We start from the raw sequence: 22,844 nt of genomic DNA, 5'->3' as shown, positions 1-22,844 counted from the left end.
AAAATGAAAAAAATAAGCATTGTTGTTACCAGACATCCTGTCATCCTGTGCAGGGTCAGGGCCCAGAGGAGCATCAGCATTGTTCATATAGGACATTCTGTGGAGGGTCAGAACCCAAATCACAGTCAGCATAATTGCACTAGAAGGTGAGGGCATTCACAGTCGACTGCTCAGACGGGTGAGGGCATACCTGCCAATCGATTTTATTAATATACTTCGTACATTTTGAGTGAGTAATTTAGTCAAATGTACTACAATTGAAATATTCTAGTGTTGTGTTGAGAGTTAATCTTGTTTTTATTCTGGGTGTCTTTAAAACAATGGAAGACAAAATGAGTCTTGTTCTTATTGACATGAATGTAGCATTAAATGAAAGAAAAGGTTGTTTTTAATGTCACATGCAAAAGTACAGTGAAATGGCATTCTTCCAAACTCAAAAACCAGTAACTTATCACTAGAAAATAAACAATAAATAGCAAATATTGAATACACAATAAGTAAGAAAGGCATACGATATTCAGGAATGATTTAAAAAGTCAGTCTCAGTACCGTATTTACATGCAGGGATACAGGAGTGATGGAGGCAGATATGTACTGTATACGGGTAAGGGCAACAGGGTATACGATTAACAGAGTAGAAGCAGCTTGTATTGTGTGTGGGTGTACGGGTGGGAAGTGTTACGAATCCCTTTTGTCCCGACAGTCTAGGGGGGGGGGGGGGGGGGGATGGTAATGAGACCTGTAACATAACTCAAGCAATTTATAATAGTGACAAAGTAAAAGTGAGAACGAAATAACCACGACAACTGAAATCTACCGTCAAACTCAGGGTTTATTAGTAAACACACGGTAATGGGGGGAGCAGGAAAAGGGGCTGAGCTGGACCCAAGGAAATAAATAATAAGTATTCAAAAACACCCCTAAACTAGACTATTTCAACAACAGCTAACTAACCAAAAAAAACAGTGGGTGGTCCGCCCAGTTCTAACTAGTGTATTTAACAAAGTTCACCTACGGGTAGTGTATGTGTGACAGGTTAAAGCATCTAAGGTTAAAAAGATGCATTCAGTATCAGTTGATAAAGATTGATAACATTCATATAATTATGTTAAAGTTCAAATCTGTCAAAGGGTACGAATTGTGAGAGTAATGTGTAAATGTTATATTGATTACTTGATTTTGTAGTGCCTAAAAGTGTTAATCTGTGATCTACGAAATGCTCTTAATCTATGAGCCGGAGATCGATTGCTCTGGTCTCCACCCATATTCCTGGGGAAAATCGCGGTCTTTTTCTCATTCAACTAAACGTTAAATTGAGAATACAACACCGTATCACTCTCGTGATTATTTCTCCCCTGTTCAGGTACTTTATTGATGATAAAAATAGTAATTTAAATGTTATAACTCACTAACATGTCAAGAGTGTTTAAGGTGTGTCTTAGTAACGTTTTGAGGAAGTTAGAGTTAAGTTTGAAGAGAGTAATATTAGCCCTGCTCGGTTGAAGTGAAGAATAGCATCGTACTGAGAGTAGCTGCCATTTTATGTCGATTGTGAATGAACATGTATGTTGTTAATAAGATATTTTGCTGTGTTATTTGTATAATGGTTTTTCTGTTGTTTTGTAATGTGTTACTTTTGTGAAATACATTCAACTAAACGTTAAATTGAGAATACAACACCGTATCACTCTCGTGATTATTTCTCCCCTGTTTTCAGGGGCGTAACATATGCCCATGGGCGACTTGTCTTGTTTCCCCTTTTCCCACCAGCAAACAAACACCATAACCAAAAACAATACTCACAGGTGAGGACAAAGTGATATGGAGGTGCTCAAAAAAAAAAGAGGTTAATGCATAAAGAGAGAGTGAAAGCGAGAGACCTATAGACATGGCATTTACAGAGAGATTGAGCTCTAGAGCAAACAACTGACAGGGTTTTTAAACCAAGGGAAAGGAACTGTGATTGGGTAGGAAACAGGAGGAGGTGTGTCTTCCGATTGATGATTGATTGGTGACTGATTGGGGAGTGATGATTTTCACCTGTGAGAGGAGAAGGAGGGAAAAGAACACAGGACACACACACAGGATACCTGTATCCGTAACAGGAAGAGTCGGTACAAATGTATGTGCATATTATGTGCGAGTGAGCAAATGATGGAGTGAGTGTTTGTGTGTGTTGGAGTGACAGTGTGTGCTCTCTAAAACTAAGTTAACAGGTCATTGTGATTTATTCGTTGTTTTTGAGCTATGTCTGTTTGTTTGAAATGTGTGAGAAAATCTGCCTCATCTTGAAAATTCTCAGTAATCTACAGCAGTCTTCTAGAATTCAATTTGGGTCTAAAGGATTAACTAATTCACCATCTGTGGGAGATGGCGTTTTAAACTACACTGGGTCGTTGGACATTCAAGCCAATCACTGCAAAGCATCATTTTTAGCGTCAGACCAATCAGGTGCAAAATGTTATGCTGCACAACATAAATGTGGAGCCTTTGCTGGTAAGTAGCTAGCTAGCTAATTTCGCCATTGCATACATATAACTATATCCATTTCCTACATTTATTAGCGATGGTAAGTACACTTTTTAATAGATATTAACGTAAAAATGAATTGTAAACTAAGGATCAAGCTACTCAGTAGATTAGCTCAAACACATTGTAAAGAACATAAGCCCTGAGGAGCAGTAGATGATTCAGCTGGCAGAGATTGCAATGAGGAGTGCAGGTATGTAGATGTCTCTACCCAATCAATTAACTAGATATTTAAAAAACTGCATCTCCTGTTTCGGTAGTGTTAGGCTGCTTGATGTACAAGTACAACCCCTGGACAGGACGTTAGTCTGTTGCAGGGCCTTGGATACCTAAAACAAATGTTGTGTCGTCCCTGCTATGTTGTCCATTATTTCCAGATCATGTACAGAGGTTCTGCGTTTATCCCTTACTAATCGTATAGGCTAATACTGTAGGTTACATGTCAGAAAAGCAGGACAGTTACTGTGGATTTAAACGTGTTTACTTCTCTTTTGAAGGCATTCAAGTGATGGGGTAAAAAAAAAAAAGACATACAGTTGGGAGGAGATGAAGAGGCATACAGATGGGCCAGAGAAGATGTCAGCCAAAGCCCTCTGCATCTACCTGCGGGTATGTGAGGACCTGGCAATGGTGTGTGCAAGTTGGCCTGTGGATCGCTCTGTGAAAACAGCAAAAGTATGCTCTTGCACAGAGCGATGATCTAGGCAGCTGGCACCCCATGGCCATGAGCTTCTCTAAGCGGGATGGAATAGAGAGGGAAGCCGTAGTTGGTGAGGCCATTTGTGGCATCCATTAAGACCATAACCTTACCATAGGCCATGACATTTTTCCTAATTTCTTTTGTCATCAGCACAAGGGCAAGGTTTTTGTTGTTGATCTATTGTTCATGAAATAGTTTCCACTGTGATTTTTCTGAGACATGGATGGCATCTTTTCTGGCCATTTGTTGTCTTTGCATCATGGTGTTCCTGATGTTTTGTATGTCCCCTGGTGTCAAAGTATTCTCCCGTGTTCCAGTCACTTCCCACGTGCCTTGGCCCAATTCTGTGCAAGTACCAGAATCATTGACGGTGTTACCCCCAATACGCAACCAGCTCTGCAGGTAGGTACGCAGCCAGCTCTCTTTCCTTCCTCAAGGTTGGGTGGATCTGGCTGCAGTGTTGGTCTTGGGGATCATGACTGTTGTGGATGTCATACAACCTTTCTATAACAACCATGAAGTCTGTCCTGGACTGCAGAGTGAAGGAGATATAGGCGTTCCATCCCACTCTTCTGAAACCATTGCCAGTTTCAGAATGTCCTCTTGTACACTTGAAAAGGAAATAGTTACCAGCCCTGGAAAGAAAGAAATGGCAGCCAATATAGTTCAATATAGTACCCTTCACAGGAAACAACACAGCAAAACAACTGCATGCTGTCAGTTATGCCTTATATTTCAAAATGAATACATGGACATGGAGCCATGATCCTAGATCAGCACATCTACTCTGCAATGCTTTATGAATAAAGGACAAGAATATCACCTAATTGCATTTACATCATTGATACCAAAAGTTACAAAATCCTGCATGTCCTGTCCAATTCTTTTGGATAAACATGAAGTGACTACGGGGTAGGGGTTGTTTCTGGACTGGGATATGATGTGGACAATTACAGTTTTAGCTAGGCATATTGTGACGAACTTACAGTGGGGGAGATCAACTCAGGTCGCGCCCTGACGTCTCGTGCAACACTCATTAGTGTCTTAGGGTAGTCATTTGAGGGTGTACTGACATCTAAGCAGTGAGCGCTGTGCCTTGTCGGGAGGGGTGCAATAATGTATGCTGCGATAGCTCATATCTTGTCTGGGTGGCTGGGGAAGTTTGTTTTATCTTGTTTACTGTGTGGTCATGTGCTCCAACTAACCCCCTCCTTTCTCTTTCTGCCAGAGGGCCTGAGGCCTTAGGGCCACATCTGAGAGCTGCTACTGCATCCTTTTGGATCTGCCTTCCACTTTCCCCGCAACCATCGGGACGCTAAACTACAACACCACCACATATGGGTGGCCCTTATTCTGTCGGCAAACCCTATTCTCACGTACCTTCCTTTCTTTACTTTATGAAAAGCCATCTGGCCATAACTGTTTTGGTAGTTTTGTTAACTGTTTGGAGTGCATAGGTTCTCACAATTTGCCAAACCAATTGAGAAAATTGTACCAAACTTGTATTTGACCACATTCAGGCTCACCTTTTTGTTTATTTTGTGTGTGGCATTTCGGAAACTATCATAAAGCCTTTGGTTTATGTCCTCCAGGTTTTTTATTTTTAGGAATTGTGTGATTTTGGTTTATTTTTTAAAAATCACATGGACCTCATCCTTTGTATCCCCTTTCACTGGGGTTTTGCCCAACACCATTTGCTTGATGAATTCTGCCATACTGGTGTTAGTGTCTGCCTACAACATAACATTACAATGTGATGTTGCAGCAGAAAACACCAGAAACCAGCTACCTGCATTTTTCCTCTGGACCGAAACTAACACTGACAACCTGCACCTCCCTTCAAGAGGTGAGTGTGCCTTGTCTTAGAGAACAAATTGAAACAGAAAGGGGTGGAACTGGCACAGAGGGTAAATTTATGTATATTTTTGTCATTGGTATTAACAATCTGGGGAATACATAACCTGTTCAACAACTCATTTATCGAAATGTACCTGAACAAGTATAGACAACTGAAAAACTTGACTTGGGCTCTAAGTTGTCATTTATGTAGATACTAACCCATACACACTTATCTTTCCATTATTTCAGAATATATTTTTGTTTTGTTTTAACAGTATAAATGGTATAAGGAGTTAAACTTTGACGTTAAAACTTACCTCATAGGAATGTTTTGTCTCGTCTTGAGGTAGATGTAGGTTTCTCTTTGGCCCCTTGCGACAGAGATCACTGAGTCACCTAGGTGATCACTGAGAGGTGAAGCCGTTGTCTTCTTTACCACAGGGCCTGTGGTGAAGTAAGCAAAGGCTCCACCCGTTTCAGATCCAGTGGCATGTATTCATGGACGCCAAGGGAAGACAGGCTTCCTCAAAAAATTGACCAAGGAAAAAAGAAACGAACATACATTATTTTGTATCTTTCCTCTCTCTGTATTTCATAATTTCCCTTCAATTCGCAAGAGGCTTAATGTATCACACAGGAGAAAGCATCTGAGAGAGCGAAACAGCGGCCCTCTGTCTCTGTTAGGACCATCTATCTGATCCAAACGAGTATGACAATGTTGCCGCCTGTAGCATTGAATGCAAGGGAAGCCAGTGAGAATTTGGCCTCCCTTGATAAAGTATAAAATTATAGCCAATCAGCATTGAGCTAAACTGAGTGAGCTCAACTGTGAATGGTCCTGACACAAAAAAAAACGTGTCACGGCCAGCTTGGGTTTGGCGTCTCCCCTGTCAAATCACATTGAGACCATACATCATTGACAGAAACAACTTGAATTGTTGCATCTCGTTGTGTTGTTGTCCTCTGGTGGCTGGCTAGCTAGCTAGCTAAAATTGTTCCTTTCCTAAATTAGCCTTGCCATGGATGAAGATAGGGATTTGGATTGTCGTTTTACTTAAATCTCTGTACTGGCTAATGATTATAGCCTAGGACAACAAAAATCAAGTGTCTACTGTATGACAGAATGATAGACCGTTTTGTCAACATGAAAGAGAGGAGGATGGCATTGGCTTTTCTCTACAAGTAGGGAGGGTCAACATGTTTTCTACTTGCACGAACGCAGGCACACAAAGAAATCAGAACCATGGACATCATATTTAGCTTACATTGATTAGACTAAATAGTTTTTGATATCTTTTTGTTGTCACTATATTCGACTAACCATAGGTGATTTGATGTTGAAATGTTGAAGTTGAAATGGTGCCGGAATAGTTGAGGCAGCTCCTGTTTTCTTTGCGACTTGCAGTAACTTTCTGTGGTTCCAAATTAAGTTGTTTAGTGATCCGAAAATGTCGTTAGCATGAACTTGCTTGACCCCCCCCCCCCCCGATGACGTATCCCAGAAAGGAGATAGTGGAACAATGGAATTCACACTTCTCAGCCTTGACATACAACTGGTTCTCCAAGAGTAGCTGTACGACTTGTGGAGGACATGCTCCTAAACTGAACGAGAAAAGACAAGGTGGTCATTGAGGTAAATGAACACAAATCAGTTCAACATGTCACGGAGCACATCATTGACCAGAACCTGGAACACTGCGGGAGCGTTGTTCAATCCGAATGGCATCACCAGATACTCAGTGTTCTTAAAGGCTGTTTCACATTTGTCTCCTTCACGTATCCGAACCAGATGGTAGACGTTTCGAAGGTCTTAACTTCGAAAATACTGTCGCCCCCTGGAGAAGCTCATACGCAGAGGAGAGGAGTGGTAGCGGTTCTTTACTGTGATGTCATTGAGGCCCCAGTAGTCGATACACTGGCGCAGGGTTTTGTACTCCTTCTCCTTCTGCACCGTTAGGAGAGGACGAAGGATGAATGCTCCCAGCAGCCAGAGAGCCCTCGATGTACTCCTCCATGGCCTTTGTCACCGGACCAGACAGGGAATAAAGCTGCACATGAGGCGGCTCCACCGCAGGAAAGAACCCGTAGCCCAGTCGATCAGGGAGTTGTGCCTCTGGAGCCATGACAATCCCAAAACCACGGGAGCATGAAGAGATTCAATGAGCAGGAACTGCATGGACTCACTGTGATTCCCTGATATTCTGGTTGATAGGAATAGTGCTGCGATTGATCCTGCCAATAGAGTGCCCATTCAATGCTCTGGCATCCATGGGATTGGAGAAGGGTTGTGTGGAGATCCCCGGCTCCGACACCAGGGCATTGTCCATAAAACTCTTGTCAGCCCGAGAGTCCAGGAGCACCCGGAAAGATTTAGAGCGGTCACCCCACAACAGGATAGCATGGAGAGGAGTATGAGTAAAGACTCATGGCCCACCAGCGTACTCCTACCTTCTGATGGGCCTGGGCTTTTATTGGACAGGTGGATATATAAAATACCGACAGCTTTTAGAGCTTTGTCTGCGTGAACATTCCTCAGGGGATAATCTAGCCTTGCCCAGTTGCATGGATGCCGGAAAAGAGAAGTCGACAGTCCTCGATGATTCCTAAGGGAACTCCGGTAACTTCGGATTCTCTCGGAAGTGTAGGCTTCTGGGACTTCTGGGATTCTTCGGAGGCGAGGGAGAAATGAGTGGTCGGGAACAGACTTCCTCTCCCTCCTGTGTTCCCACAGCTGCCCAGCAATCCCTATAGTCAGGGCTATGAGGAAATTGAGGTCCATGGGTAGCTCCCAGGCTGCGAGGTAGTCTTTGAACCTCTCCGATAATCCATGAAGGAAGGTGTTGAATAGGGACTCTGGATTCCAGGCACTCTCGGCAGCCAACGTGCGAAAATCTACAGCGTAGTCAGCCACACTACGGGAATCCTGACGCAGTTGCAGAAGCTTCTGAATCGCCTTTCTCCCGGACATCGGAGAATCAAACACCTTCTTCCGCCACGAACTCCTCCAGATTATGTCACACGGCGGTTTGTTGCTCCCACATCACCAGACGAGCACCCTCCCAGACATCAGCGTTATAAGGTACGCTATCTTCGAGCAATCCAAAGGAAATGAAGAGGGCTGCAGCTCGAAGATGAGGGACAACTGGGAGAGAAACACCCGGCATGTTTCAGGATCCCCAGCATAGCGCTCTGGAGGTGGTAAGTCGGGTTCTTGGAGAGCCGGGGTGGGAAGGGGAGAAGCACCGCTAGAGGCGGGGTTACTGAGAGTCTGGGCAGGTACCGTTGTGGCTTGCTGCTTATTAGATAGCCCGAAGAATTGCTCCAGTAAGTTATCGAAGGTTTGGTCATGGCGTTCTGCCACAGTGTGGAATCTTTCTATAAGGTTCCGTAGCAAGTCCTTGTGTCTTCTAATGGTGGCTCCTTGTGAGGAGACAGTGTTGCAGAGCTGGTCCGAGTCTGCTGGGTCAGTCATAGCCAGTTCGTACTGTCACAACTCAGGACTTCAGTCTCCGGTGCAAGTTGACCGAAGTTTGCTAGATGGGTTTGTGTCACGTCACACAGCTAGCCAAATCAAACATTTTCTTTGGTTACAAGTCAGTGAACGAGAAGGAAAGCTGCAGTCCGCAGTGCTCTGTCTGACTTGACCATCTACGGTGGAGCAATTTACTTCATGGAAGGACAAAACTCCACCCCACCAAAACAAGCTGACATAGCTTTTTAAACAGTTCTTGCACTAAAAGGGTATTACCATAATTTTCACAGTATCTCATAATGTGTAAAATTATGTTTTCAACTGCTCTGGAGCTTTAAGGAAAACAAGTGGGATCTGACATCAAAATAAAACAATTTGGGGTCCAAGGTTCCTTGAAGGATTTTGCATCTCTAGGCCCCCCCCACCCCCATATTCTTTAAAAAAAGAATTTTTGGGGATTGTTTTTTTTTGGAAACCCCAATATGGCAGCCATAGTATTTGATGGAGGTTATATCACCTGTAAATACAACACTTAAGTACAACACTCATGCCCATAATTCATGTTTTGGTGTAAATCTACTTTATTCTGAATCTCAATATGGCTAACATGATTACACTCAAACACCTTTGCCTGCTTAGATGTTGCCCTTGTTTATTTTGTATTGTGTTATTCTGTTTTTAAAAGGGTTTCATATGGCTGTTGGTAAAGCTAGTGTGGTGGAAATTCTGTATTAAGTCAATATTAAATTAATCCCTTCAGTCCTCTTATTTACTGCTCTACAAAAAAAGCTACATAGGCATGGGTTCATAAGGTTAGTTCCTGTGCCATGACTGGCTGTTTCCCAAGAAACTCCTATCTTAACTCCCAGAACAGATGCTGGGCCTTCTGCCAATTGGTCTGAGGAGGAGGTCACAGTCGCCTGCACAATCCAAGATAGAGTGAGAGGAGATGCATACTGTGTACAACTCAAGGCTCTCTCTTCAGACAATTACAATTTCCCCTACACTCAGTTCTGTAATAACAAATGTTACATTTTAAGGTAATCATTATATTATAGCTTAATAGAAAATGACTCAAGTAAAAGTAGGCCAGTAAAATACTACTTGAGTTAAAGTATTTGGTTTTAAATATACTTAAGTGTAAACAGTAAATGGAATTGCTAAAATGTACCTAAGTATCAAAAATATAAATCATTTCAAATTCCTTGAATTAAACCAGACGGCCCAATTGTACTACTTTATTTTTATTGACGGATAGCCAGGGGCACACTCCAGCACTCAGACATAATTTACAAACGAAGCATGTGTTTAGTGAGTCCGCCAGATCAAGTGCAGTAGGGATTACCTGGGATGTTCTCTTGAAACGTGTGTGAATTGGAGAATTTTCCTGTCAAAATGGGTGTCAGGGAAAATGTATGGAGTAAAAAGTCCATTCTTTTCTTTTGGGAATGTAGTGAAGTAAAAGTTGCAAAAAATGTAAATATATAGATATATATAAAAAATATATATTTTGGTGTATGCTCTATCTATCCGTGTATGTCCGTAATCAGTATAAAGGATGAAATGTTGCTTACTTGTTGAACAAAATCAAAGCCTAATGTCTTTGCTTGCTGGTTTAGTAGGGGTCCCCAGAGACAACTGCAGGTCTTGACAGGTGGTCTTACAGTCAGCAACCATCTTCTCGTAGAAAGACTGCTCACTCTGAACAAGCAGGAGATGCTGCTCTTGCTTCTTCAGCTTGGCTGACTTAACAGCTTCTGGAAAATACAGCAATAATGTGAGATCAATACAAGTAGGGCCAATCATGTTGGAGGTCAATTAAATAATCAAAATGTGTTTATGCTTTACATAGCAATTGTTGTCATCGATTCCTTGTAGAGACACCACACTGCTGTTTTGTCACTTGGGATGGCAGCTGCAATCCACCAAAGTGTTTGTGGCCTGGGTGGCGTTCTGGTAATACATTATCCTCTGAGTAGTTGTTGACTTAGTTCACTACTCACTGCAAGTCCTCATACTTCAGGTTAAACCTGTGTTTGCTTTTGCCAGCTCTCTTTTTGATGAGAGGCATTAGACCATTATCCTTGTATGACTGGTGGAGGAGAGTCAGGCGTGTTCTACTGATTCTAAAAGACACATTTCAGATAAATATTTTAGCATTATTATACAATAGGTGTGAAATGGCATTCTGAGATATCACTACACACAGTTCATCTTAACGTCAGCTAGCTATCTAACAGCAAGCTTTAACTTGGTATTTTGTTTAGACATGTAGCTAGCTAGCTAGCCAGCTAAACAATTAACCATCATTCCAAACCATAGAGTGCTAGCAATACAAATCGAATGTCACAGCTAGCTAAAGTTAACAATATAGGGTCAATGTTAGCTAGCTAACATTAGGCTGTAACTAGCAATGCGAAATGGCTTTCTGAGAAAACAGCACTATGGTCACGTTACACAAAGTCCATACACGTAAATGAATGTTAGCTAGCTAACAGCAAGCTTTAACTTGGGGTCTTTTGTTTAGACATGTAACGTTAATGTTAGCTCACTAAACAATTAACTATAATCCCAAACCATAGCATACTAGCAATACAAACCGATTGTCATAGCTAGCTAAAGTTAACCAAATATAGTAGGTTCAATGTTAGCTAGCAATCCAGCCATCCATCAGCGAACTAACAGCAAGCTTTACCTTGCAATGAAAACTACTTTGACAAAAGTAGAAATGTGTAATATCAAACTGTAACTAGACTATTACCCCTTGTGACAAACCTCTTCAAGATTAGGAGAGTTTGTCACAAATTAAGCGGGAAACTGTCCCCAAAATCACTCCAGAATGAGAGTTCTTTCAAACAGGATAGTACCTGTGTGTTTGTTTCTCCATCCTGGTCCACCCAGGCCTCAGGCGAGGTCAAGGATAGCAGGGTTCGGTACACAAACCGGGTTCTCGGTAGGTCCAGGTCCAAACGCCAACAGGTAAGTCCAAACAGTCCAGCTCATACACGGTAAATCCAGACTATATATATTGTCTCTTTCTCTATGATTTACAGATCCTTTCAGCCCCTCCTCTCTCTCTTCCTGGTTTGTCTTGACCCCTTATTTGTGGGTCGGCCCCACCTTCTGAGCGTTCCCCTTGCTTCTGGGAATGGTAGTTTTGGTGGTCAGCCATTTTGTGATATGTAGTTCTGATCGGGGTGGCCATTTTAGTGAGAGGGCAGAGCCAGTTTATTAGTTCTGCTCTCACATATCTGCCATTTATCACTCGACCCCCTTCTTTGCCACACATCTCCCACCCTAGATTCGACCAAGTCAAAGTGAAACTGTTGGAGACTCAAAAACCACCACATCACCCGAGCGTTTTTCTCTTTTGCCCTCTGCATTCTTCTCCAAGGTGGCATAGCAGTTCAGACGTCTTTTGTCCTCGTCTTGTCGTGTCCTGTATATATATATATATTTACAACTTTTTCACATTTTATTTTTATTTTCCATCAACTCATCTTCAAAACACTCTCCTGCAACCCGCCTCACCAATGTATATTTATAAAAAAGTATTATTTACCTCAGATCTGTAATCCTCCAAGAAGCTAGCCAGAAACTCCAGGAGGCTGGCCTGAAACTAGCCAGTAGCTAATCCAGAAGCTAGTTCAGAAGCTAGTTGGCTCCTTTACTGGCAAGTCGTTGGTGTTCAGCTAACCACGGTTTGTGGTCATCGGCTATCCTTTGGCTCGAAAGTCTATCGCCAGTTCTGTACGGCGCGGCTCGGAGCGGAGCATACCGGACCAATTTTCATTTTTTATTATTATTATTATTTTATTTTATTTTTTATTTTTTATTATTATTATTATTATGTTTTCTATTGTTTTTATTTTTGTTGTTGTTGTGTGATTTGGATTGATCCCCTCTACCACACGGAACCCCACTAATCTACTGACGGAGCGCAGGAGGTGGCTAACAACAGACCTCCATCCTATGCTAGCTTGCTACCGATGCCCTGGCTAGCTGTCTAAATCACCAACCAACCTCTCCACTCACCGGACCCTTTTGATCACTCGACTAAGCATGCCTCTCCTTAATGTCAATATGTCTTGTCCATTTCTGTTCTGGTTAGTGTTTATTGGCTTATTTCACTGTAGAGCCTCTAGTCCTGCTCACTATACCTTATCCAACCTATTAGTTCCACCACCCACACATGCAATGACATCTCCTGGTTTCAACGATGTTTCTAGAGACAATATCTCTCTCTTCATCACTCAATACCTAGGTTTACCTCCACTGTATTCACATCCTACCATACATTTGTCTGTACATTATACCTTGATGCTATTTTATCGCCCCCAGAAACCTCCTTTTACTCTATGTTCCAGACGTTCTAGACGACCAAATCTCATAGCTTTTAGCCGTACCCTTATTCTACTCCTCCTATGTTCCTCTGGCGATGTAGAGGTGAATCCAGGCCCTGCAGTGCCTAGCTCCACTCCTATTCCCCAGGCGCTCTCTTTTGACGACTTCTGTAACCGTAATAGCCTTGGTTTCATGCATGTTAACATTAGAAGCCTCCTCCCTAAGTTTGTTCTATTCACTGCTTTAGCACACTCTGCCAACCCGGATGTTCTAGCTGTGTCTGAATCCTGGCTTAGGAAGACCACCAAAAACTCAGACATTTTAATTCCAAACTACAACATTTTCAGACAAGATAGAACTGCCAAAGGGGGCGGTGTTGCAATCTACTGCAAAGATAGCCTGCAGAGTTCTGTCCTACTATCCAGGTCTGTACCCAAACAATTTGAACTTCTACTTTTAAAAATCCACCTCTCTAAAAACAAGTCTCTCACCGTTGCCGCCTGCTATAGACCACCCTCTGCCCCCAGCTGTGCTCTGGACACCATATGTGAACTGATTTTTTTTAAATGCCTTCCTAACCATCTTAAATAAACATGCCCCATTTAAGAAATTTAGAACCAGGAACAGATATAGCCCTTGGTTCTCCCCAGACCTGACTGCCCTTAACCAACACAAAAACATCCTATGGCGTTCTGCATTAGCATCGAACAGCCCCCGTGATATGCAGCTGTTCAGGGAAGCTAGAAATCATTATACACAGGCAGTTAGAAAAGCCAAGGCTAGCTTTTTCAAGCAGAAATTTGCTTCCTGCAACACTAACTCAAAAAAGTTCTGGGACACTGTAAAGTCCATGGAGAATAAGAACACCTCCTCCCAGCTGCCCACTGCACTGAAGATAGGAAACACTGTCACCACTGATAAATCCACCATAATTGAGAATTTCAATAAGCATTTTTCTACGGCTGGCCATGCTTTCCACCTGGCTACTCCTACCCCGGACAACAGCACTGCACCCCCAACAGCAACTCGCCCAAGCCTTCCCCATTTCTCCTTCTCCCAAATCCATTCAGCTGATGTTCTGAAAGAGCTGCAAAATCTGGACCCCTACAAATCAGCCGGGCTAGACAATCTGGACCCTTTCTTTCTAAAATTATCTGCCGAAATTGTTGCCACCCCTATTACTAGCCTGTTCAACCTCTCTTTCGTGTCGTCTGAGATTCCCAAAGATTGGAAAGCAGCTGCGGTCATCCCCCTCTTCAAAGGGGGGGACACTCTTGACCCAAACTGCTACAGACCTATATCTATCCTACCGTGCCTTTCTAAGGTCTTCGAAAGCCAAGTCAACAAACAGTTTACCGACCATTTCGAATCTCACCATACCTTCTCTGCTATGCAATCCGGTTTCAGAGCTGGTCATGGGTGCACCTCAGCCACGCTCAAGGTCCTAAACGATATCTTAACCGCCATCGATAAGAAACATTACTGTGCAGCCGTATTCATTGATCTGGCCAAGGCTTTCGACTCTGTCAATCACCATATCCTCATCGGCAGACTCGACAGCCTTGGTTTCTCAAATGATTGCCTCGCCTGGTTCACCAACTACTTCTCTGATAGAGCTCAGTGTGTCAAATCGGAGGGTCTGCTGTCCGGACCTCTGGCAGTCTCTATGGGGGTGCCACAGGGTTCAATTCAAAGGCTGTCTTTTCTCTGGCTCTGGGGGTCAGAGGAATTTGCCAGTAACCTTTGGTTACATCTCCTAACTTCTTCTATTCTCTCCAGTACTTCATATGGTTCTTTCCATGTGGGTAGTAGTTTGCTCTCTATCGTGGGGACCAGCACTAACACCTTATCTCCTGGTTGAAATTCCCTCAGGGTAGCCTGCTGGTGCTCTTGTGGTTGTCTCATGTGCTCTCTGACGATGGGCATGACTGTGGCTATCCTGTCTTGCATTGCTGTGACGTGCTCTATAGCACTAGTATACGGGGTGGATTGGTGTTCCCGGGCACCCGGGGGTGCCTCCCATATACCAGCTCAAAGGGGGAAAACACCAGCAAGGCTTGGGGAACCTCTCTAATGGCAAACATCAGATACGGCAACAAGCAATGACAGTTTTTCCCATTCTTATCGATTACCTTCCTGAGCATTGACTTCAGGGTGCGGTTGAATCTCTCAACCAGCCAGTCCGTCTGAGGATGGTAAACCGATGTCCTCAACAGTTTCACCTGCTACAATTTACAAAGTTACGCCATAAGGCTGGACATAAAGGGGGTCCCTGGTCAGTAAGGATCTCCTTTGGAACCCCTACCCTGGTGAACCGCAGCATTAATGCCTTGGCAATAATTTTGGGAATGGCTTCTTGGTAGAGAGTGGCATAATCTACGTAGAATGACCAGAATGTATTGGTGCCCTCTGGCGGATTTGGGTAGTGAGCCCACTATATCGATCGCTATCCTCTCAAATGGCGTTTCGATTATGGGGAGTGGCACTAACATACTTCTAACAGCTGGTCGGGGAGCTGTTACCTGGCACTCGGGGCACTCTCCACAATGCCGAGCCACTTCAACCTGAATTCCTGGCCAGTAAAACCTCCTTACAATCCGGTCTCAAGTTTTAATCGATACCAAGGTGTCATCCCAGAATGTGCCCATGAGCTAGATCCAGCACTGTCCTCAGGTATTGGGTTGGGACCAACAACTGTTCCACCACATCAACCCCTATTTTTGAGACTCTGTACACCAAACCCTTTTTCATGATTAAGTGGGGAAAGCTATTAGGCATCGTCCCATCATTTATGGGAGTACCATCTACGACCTGCACTTCTGCTCGGGCTCGCTACAGGGTTGGATCCTGGTTTAGGGCTGTCCTGAAAATAGTCAGGGACCCTGCCAGGTCTGTTGGTTCTAGATAGTTGTCCTCTGGATCCAGATCGACCCCGGCCCCACTAGTACCAGGCTGCTTGTTATGGACGAGGACTGCCACTTCTTCCTCATCCTCCCCTACTAGCACCTGTGAGGTTGGCCCCTGGGAGACCTTCTCTTTTCTTGGCTTTGCTTGAAGGCTACATGCTACTTCCTGCTTGGTCAAGGTTGTTGGCTTCTCAAATATTTTTATTTAATTTTTTTAATTTAACCTTTATTTAACCAGGTAGGCTAGTTGAGAACAAGTTCTCATTTGCAACTGCGACCTGGCCAAGATAAAGCATAGCAGTATGAGCAGACAACAAAGAGTTACACATGGAGTAAACAATTAACAAGTCAATAACACAGTAGAAAACAAAGGGGGAGTCTATATACAATGTGTGCAAAAGGCATGAGGAGGTAGGCAAATAATTACAATTTTGCAGATTAACACTGGAGTGATGAATGATCAGATGGTCATGTACAGGTAGAGATATTGGTGTGCAAAAGAGCAGAAAAGTAAATAAATAAAAACAGTATGGGGATGAGGTAGGTGAAGAAGGGTGGGCTATTTACCAATAGACTATGTACAGCTGCAGCGATCGGTTAGCTGCTCAGATAGCTGATGTTTTGGCACAACTTCAAAGTTAGGAAAGTATCTACCCAGCATTACATCATATGACATCTTTGGACCACGCTGACCTCATAATCCAGCAGCCCGTCCTCGGTTTGTATGCTTACTAAGGCTTTGGGGTACGGGCGGGTATCCCCATGAATGCATGTAACACTGATATCCTGACTTGTATCCAGTTTGAGTCGGCACTAGGTTTACAACGACCAGGGTTAGCATACTTCCAGAATCAAGCAGGGCTTCAACCTCTTTCCCTTCAACCTTTACCGTGCACATATGTTTGTTTCTTCATCTTTCAAGTACAGTGGTTACCACAGGACATGCATACAATATACAGTGCCTTGCGAAAGTATTCGGCCCCCTTGAACTTTGCGACCTTTTGCCACATTTCAGGCTTCAAACATAAAGATATAAAACTGTATTTTTTTGTGAAGAATCAACAACAAGTGGGACACAATCATGAAGTGGAACGACATTTATTGGATATTTCAAACTTTTTTAACAAATCAAAAACTGAAAAATTGGGCGTGCAAAATTATTCAGCCCCCTTAAGTTAATACTTTGTAGCGCCACCTTTTGCTGCGATTACAGCTGTAAGTCGCTTGGGGTATGTCTCTATCAGTTTTGCACATCGAGAGACTGACATTTTTTCCCATTCCTTCTTGCAAAACAGCTCGAGCTCAGTGAGGTTGGACGGAGAGCATTTGTGAACAGCAGTTTTCAGTTCTTTCCACAGATTCTCGATTGGATTCAGGTCTGGACTTTGACTTGGCCATTCTAACACCTGGATATGTTTATTTTTGAACCATTTCCATTGTAGATTTTGCTTTATGTTTTGGATCATTGTCTTGTTGGAAGACAAATCTCCGTCCCAGTCTCAGATCTTTTGCAGACTCCATCAGGTTTTCTTCCAGAATGGTCCTGTATTTGGCTCCATCCATCTTCCCATCAATTTTAACCATCTTCCCTGTCCCTGCTGAAGAAATGCAGGCCCAAACCATGATGCTGCCACCACCATGTTTGACAGTGGGGATGGTGTTCAGGGTGATGAGCTGTGTTGCTTTTACGCCAAACATAACGTTTTGCATTGTTGCCAAAAAGTTCAATTTTGGTTTCATCTGACCAGAGCACCTTCTTCCACATGTTTGGTGTGTCTCCCAGGTGGCTTGTGGCAAACTTTAAACAACACTTTTTATGGATATCTTTAAGAAATGGCTTTCTTCTTGCCACTCTTCCATAAAGGCCAGATTTGTGCAATATACGACTGATTGTTGTCCTATGGACAGAGTCTCCCACCTCAGCTGTAGATCTCTGCAGTTCATCCAGAGTGATCATGGGCCTCTTGGCTGCATCTCTGATCAGTCTTCTCCTTGTATGAGCTGAAAGTTTAGAGGGACGGCCAGGTCTTGGTAGATTTGCAGTGGTCTGATACTCCTTCCATTTCAATATTATCGCTTGCACAGTGCTCCTTGGGATGTTTAAAGCTTGGGAAATCTTTTTGTATCCAAATCCGGCTTTAAACTTCTTCACAACAGTATCTCGGATCTGCCTGGTGTGTTCTTTGTTCTTCATGATGCTCTCTGCGCTTTTAACGGACCTCTGAGACTATCACAGTGCAGGTGCATTTATACGGAGACTTGATTACACACAGGTGGATTGTATTTATCATCATTAGTCATTTAGGTCAACATTGGATCATTCAGAGATCCTCACTGAACTTCTGGAGAGAGTTTGCTGCACTGAAAGTAAAGGGGCTGAATAATTTTGCACGCCCAATTTTTCAGTTTTTGATTTGTTAAAAAGGTTTGAAATATCCAATAAATGTCGTTCCACTTCATGATTGTGTCCCACTTGTTGTTGATTCTTCACAAAAAAATACAGTTTTATATCTTTATGTTTGAAGCCTGAAATGTGGCAAAAGGTCGCAAAGTTCAAGGGGGCCGAATACTTTCGCAAGGCACTGTATCAGCTTCTTCTTTTTCACAGAGGTTACATTGCATTGGCTCTTTTTCTTTCGTATTTCAACTCCAGGTCGAAATACACTTTTTCAGCATCCCCTACCAGGTATGGTGCCAGAAGCCCTGCCCATTCTTCTTTCGGCCACGTCTCCTTCTCTGCCGTCCTTTCGAAGGTGGTGAGATATGCTTCCACATCATCCTGCTGTGTCATTTTTTGAAGAAAAGGATTGGCCCGACTCTGGGTATTTGCAGCTGGTAACTGAGCCCCAATTTGGTCCGCTAGCCCCTTTAGGCCTTTTCTTAACTCCCAGGTGTTTCTCTCTTGCTCCTCTCTGAGCAGCTGGTTGGTGCTGTGCTGGACCTGTAACGTGTCCTGATACATTCGCATTGCATCCTGATGAGCTATTTGTTAAGCTCTAGTTGCCTCTTGTTGGGCGGCTGTCGCTTGTAACAGGGCCTGTATGGCTCCCTCCATACCCATTTTCCCAGAGCAAACTGTCATAACCAAACAAAGCCACAAAAAAACCTGACTGCCCTTTGGAGTGCTAACTGAACATGATTATTTTTCTCTTTCTGCTACTTCCTACACATATAAAATAGCACCTTGTGCTATTATCAGTGGTTCTCAGATCATGAGGACACTTCTCATAAATGCTTACAGACAATTGTCAGTGGGGCCCTCACTCTAGACTTCTCCTGAGATTAGTTATAGCCTTCTCTTAAGAATATTGTACCTTTGCTCATTTTTATGTTTTGTTTTAGTGGTTTTTAAGCAAATTCATTTAAATTGATTTACTGAAATCAGTTGAGTTGTCCTTATAGGTCTTGTAGATATTGTGTTCCTCCCAGATGCGTCCCACAGTGAAAGTCTGTTACGGGCGTGTCCTCATCCTTTTTTAGTGAGATGGGAATTTCCCTTAATGCCTTCCTAAGAATGCGCCATCAGTGTTCCCTCTCAGACATTCACTGATGGATCATGTTGAGAAGATTAAACCTTTGTATTCGTGAGGCCAAACTTGTTGTGGAAATTCAACACTATGGACTTAAACTCAATGTAAATGAATCAATCTTTATTATCAATCTTTATTATCACGGCCGGAGAGGTTCACAAACTCAATCAAAGCTTGATGAAAACTATGAAAAGAGCGTTCCCATTCAGTTCTTATATAACGCTATACAAACAAGTAATTTAAGCATGATCTACATTATTCATTATTAATGTTGTTTCCTGCATGTGACTGACCGATACCTCACAAGGCTTCTTCTCTCAAAGCTGAGACCTTGAAACTGAGATACTCCTTTTGGTTTCCAGAGTAATGTTCTGGACATACTGCCAAATTTCTTATATAGTGATGATTTATCCCATGTGCAATCAATCATTGTGTACAATCAGTCAGTCACTCGAATGAACACAACAGAGTTGGTTATTAGAAAAGCAGCATTTTTGTTTAACATACGATCTGTGTATTATCTGATACACACAAACATAACATTTTCCCTCCGTGTAAGGAAGCATGTGTGTAACTGTATGAAGCAAAATTCTTAAGTTAAACCACTCTACTGCAATGGTTTTAGAAGTGTAAAGGCTATGAAATAAGGATCAGTTACTAGTCAGATTGTAAAACCCAGAATGAAGGGTTTGAAAGTGTCTGGTTTTATGCGTTGATTTTGCTTACTTTTAATATAATTATTTTTGATAGAACCTCCGTTGATAGTTTAAGTTACTTTTACTCTATGACAATTGTAGTACTTTTTCCACCACTGGATGTGGCTGGGGGTTATAGCATTTCTTTCACATGACCCATCAATTTAGACAAGTGTGTCTGGGTAAGTGTCATCTAATATTTATAAAATATTTTTATAAATGTATTTTGTTTTCTATTTACCTGGAATGTTTTCCTTATTCTAGACTACTTTTTTTAGTCTATCTTTACTACACTACTCACTGTTAGACCTCACCTGTGAATCCTTAAAGAGATGGGTGGGGCTGGTTTAAGAGGGTGTGAAAAATGCTGAATGGGTGTAAAGGAGAGCTCTCCAGTAGGTACCAAAACATTCAAGGCCCTTTTCTCAAAAGTAAGTTTACAAGTTTAGCAACTTTCAAAGCAGAATGACTTTCCCATTGTTCCTCAAAATGTATTGTATGATATACCATTTTACTTTTTACCAATGTAAAAAAAATATATTAAAAAATTGCTAGACAGAATCCAGGTGGTGAGTCACAGTCACATATGGAAACAATGTTCCCTTCTGACCTCATTTGCTCTATACTCTTTCTGATATTCTGCACAGCAACAGGGACATGTGATAGACAAGCCTGACTTCTCCCCTCTCTGTGCCCCAGGTGACTGAGGCCCATATGAGGGAGGAAGTACAGCCACGAACACCAGAGTCTGAAGGGAAACATAAACAGTTCAACAACGGATAGGAAAGGGAAATTGTAAGAGTAGGATGGAGGATCCGTGCTGGGAACCAAAAGGGCTGTGTAGTGAATGGTTCAGTACCCCCCAGAAGACTGGACAAAATAGACAGATGGAGATTTCCCTGCGGATGGGACACTGAGCACAGAAAAACTGGTATCTGTAAGAGGCCAACTTGAAGAGAAAGATTAAAGAAAAACAGGAAGCCTGGCTGGCCTTTCTCTGAGGGGAACCCTTTCATAGGGCCACTTGTATCCGCCACTGCCAAATCCTCCACCAGCAGACGGAGATGGTGGCCTTCCACCCCCTAATAACCCACTTGGGGGTGGGCCTGTGCCCGGTGGAGGAACCGTGGGATCAAGAGCTGTTGGAGGAGCTGCAGAAGGAGCTGAAGACAGAAAGCAACCAGCCAAGACAAGAACCAGAGAAAATGAGCAAAGAGAAAAAGAGGTAGAGGATGAGGGGCCCCTTCTGGAACTGACAGAGGGGGAGACTGGAGCTGCTACAACTGTGGGCAGTTAGGGCATTTCTCTAGACACTGTCCTAGAGCTGGAGAAGGCAAAGGAGAGTGGCCGTCCCCACCTGTTGGCATGCATGTGGATAACCCATTTGAAAGAGGTGGACGAAGGGACTACTAAATATAGGATGAGGCGGAAACAGAAGAAAATTAAGAACCAGGAGAAACCTGTCAAACCTATTGACATTTTAGTTGGTAAACATAGAATTCCATTTTTGGTTGGCACTGGGGCCGCAGGGCCTGTGCCCGGTGGAGGAACCGTGGGATCAAGAGCTGTTGGAGGAGCTGCAGAAGGAGCTGAAGACAGAAAGCAACCAGCCAAGACAAGAACCAGAGAAAATGAGCAAAGAGAAAAAGAGGTAGAGGATGAGGGGCCCCTTCTGGAACTGACAGAGGGGGAGACTGGAGCTGCTACAACTGTGGGCAGTTAGGGCATTTCTCTAGACACTGTCCTAGAGCTGGAGAAGGCAAAGGAGAGTGGCCGTCCCCACCTGTTGGCATGCATGTGGATAACCCATTTGAAAGAGGTGGACGAAGGGACTACTAAATATAGGATGAGGCGGAAACAGAAGAAAATTAAGAACCAGGAGAAACCTGTCAAACCTATTGACATTTTAGTTGGTAAACATAGAATTCCATTTTTGGTTGGCACTGGGGCCGCAGGGCCTGTGCCCGGTGGAGGAACCGTGGGATCAAGAGCTGTTGGAGGAGCTGCAGAAGGAGCTGAAGACAGAAAGCAACCAGCCAAGACAAGAACCAGAGAAAATGAGCAAAGAGAAAAAGAGGTAGAGGATGAGGGGCCCCTTCTGGAACTGACAGAGGGGGAGACTGGAGCTGCTACAACTGTGGGCAGTTAGGGCATTTCTCTAGACACTGACCTAGAGCTGGAGAAGGCAAAGGAGAGTGGCCGTCCCCACCTGTTGGCATGCATGTGGATAACCCATTTGAAAGAGGTGGACGAAGGGACTACTAAATATAGGATGAGGCGGAAACAGAAGAAAATTAAGAACCAGGAGAAACCTGTCAAACCTATTGACATTTTAGTTGGTAAACATAGAATTCCATTTTTGGTTGGCACTGGGGCCGCAGTTTCAGTGTTGAAAATATCTGCCCTGTCTGCCCCCCCCCCCCCCTCAAAGAAAACAATGCACACAGTATGAGCATATGGAATTCCCTGAAGGATTGTCATTGGGATCGAGAGAAAATGTAATATTTCCGTGCCTGATGAACTGTTACTATGTTTGCCACCGGAATGATCAACATGTTGAGGGAGAGCTGAGAGAGCAGTCCCTCTCTTCCCCGTTGCATGCTAACTGAGAAGTGTCTGAACACCTGCATTGTACTGCTGCTGTTCCCTCATGCGAAGAGGACCCAACAGAGATGGCCAAAACAAAAAGAGAAAGTTGAGATGACCATGAATGGGATATACAGAGGAGAAGACTTCGTAGCAGCTGGAGTGCTGCTGACGGAAACTAAGACGAGTCTGTTTGAAGCCCCTGGCTCTGTTCCCCATTGTAGTTTATCAAAAGCTCCTGAC

General features: G+C 43.3%; 2 long non-coding RNA genes across 5 annotated transcripts; one reads left to right on the top strand and one right to left on the bottom strand.

The window, feature by feature from the left end:
- Window positions 1-2,103: 2,103 nt before the first annotated feature.
- LOC109868334 (uncharacterized) lies at window positions 2,104-22,440 on the top strand. Of its 4 annotated transcripts, none has more exons than XR_004204991.1 (4): window positions 2,104-2,496; window positions 3,027-3,631; window positions 4,458-5,075; window positions 20,715-22,440. It is a non-coding gene; the product is annotated as an uncharacterized LOC109868334 (long non-coding RNA). The 4 variants fall into 4 exon arrangements; XR_004204993.1 differs by having other exon boundaries at window positions 2,104-3,138; window positions 3,547-3,631; XR_004204992.1 differs by having other exon boundaries at window positions 2,104-3,138; window positions 3,529-3,631.
- LOC109868335 (uncharacterized) lies at window positions 3,165-10,661 on the bottom strand. Its single transcript, XR_002251908.2, has 4 exons — window positions 10,389-10,661; window positions 10,115-10,297; window positions 5,386-5,588; window positions 3,165-3,864 (listed from the first exon to the last, which is right to left on the bottom strand). It is a non-coding gene; the product is annotated as an uncharacterized LOC109868335 (long non-coding RNA).
- Window positions 22,441-22,844: the final 404 nt, after the last annotated feature.

Source organism: Oncorhynchus kisutch, linkage group LG23 (genome assembly GCF_002021735.2).
Source record: "Oncorhynchus kisutch isolate 150728-3 linkage group LG23, Okis_V2, whole genome shotgun sequence".
Classification (NCBI taxonomy): domain Eukaryota; kingdom Metazoa; phylum Chordata; class Actinopteri; order Salmoniformes; family Salmonidae; genus Oncorhynchus; species Oncorhynchus kisutch.
This window is presented reverse-complemented; position numbering and strand designations above follow the sequence as displayed.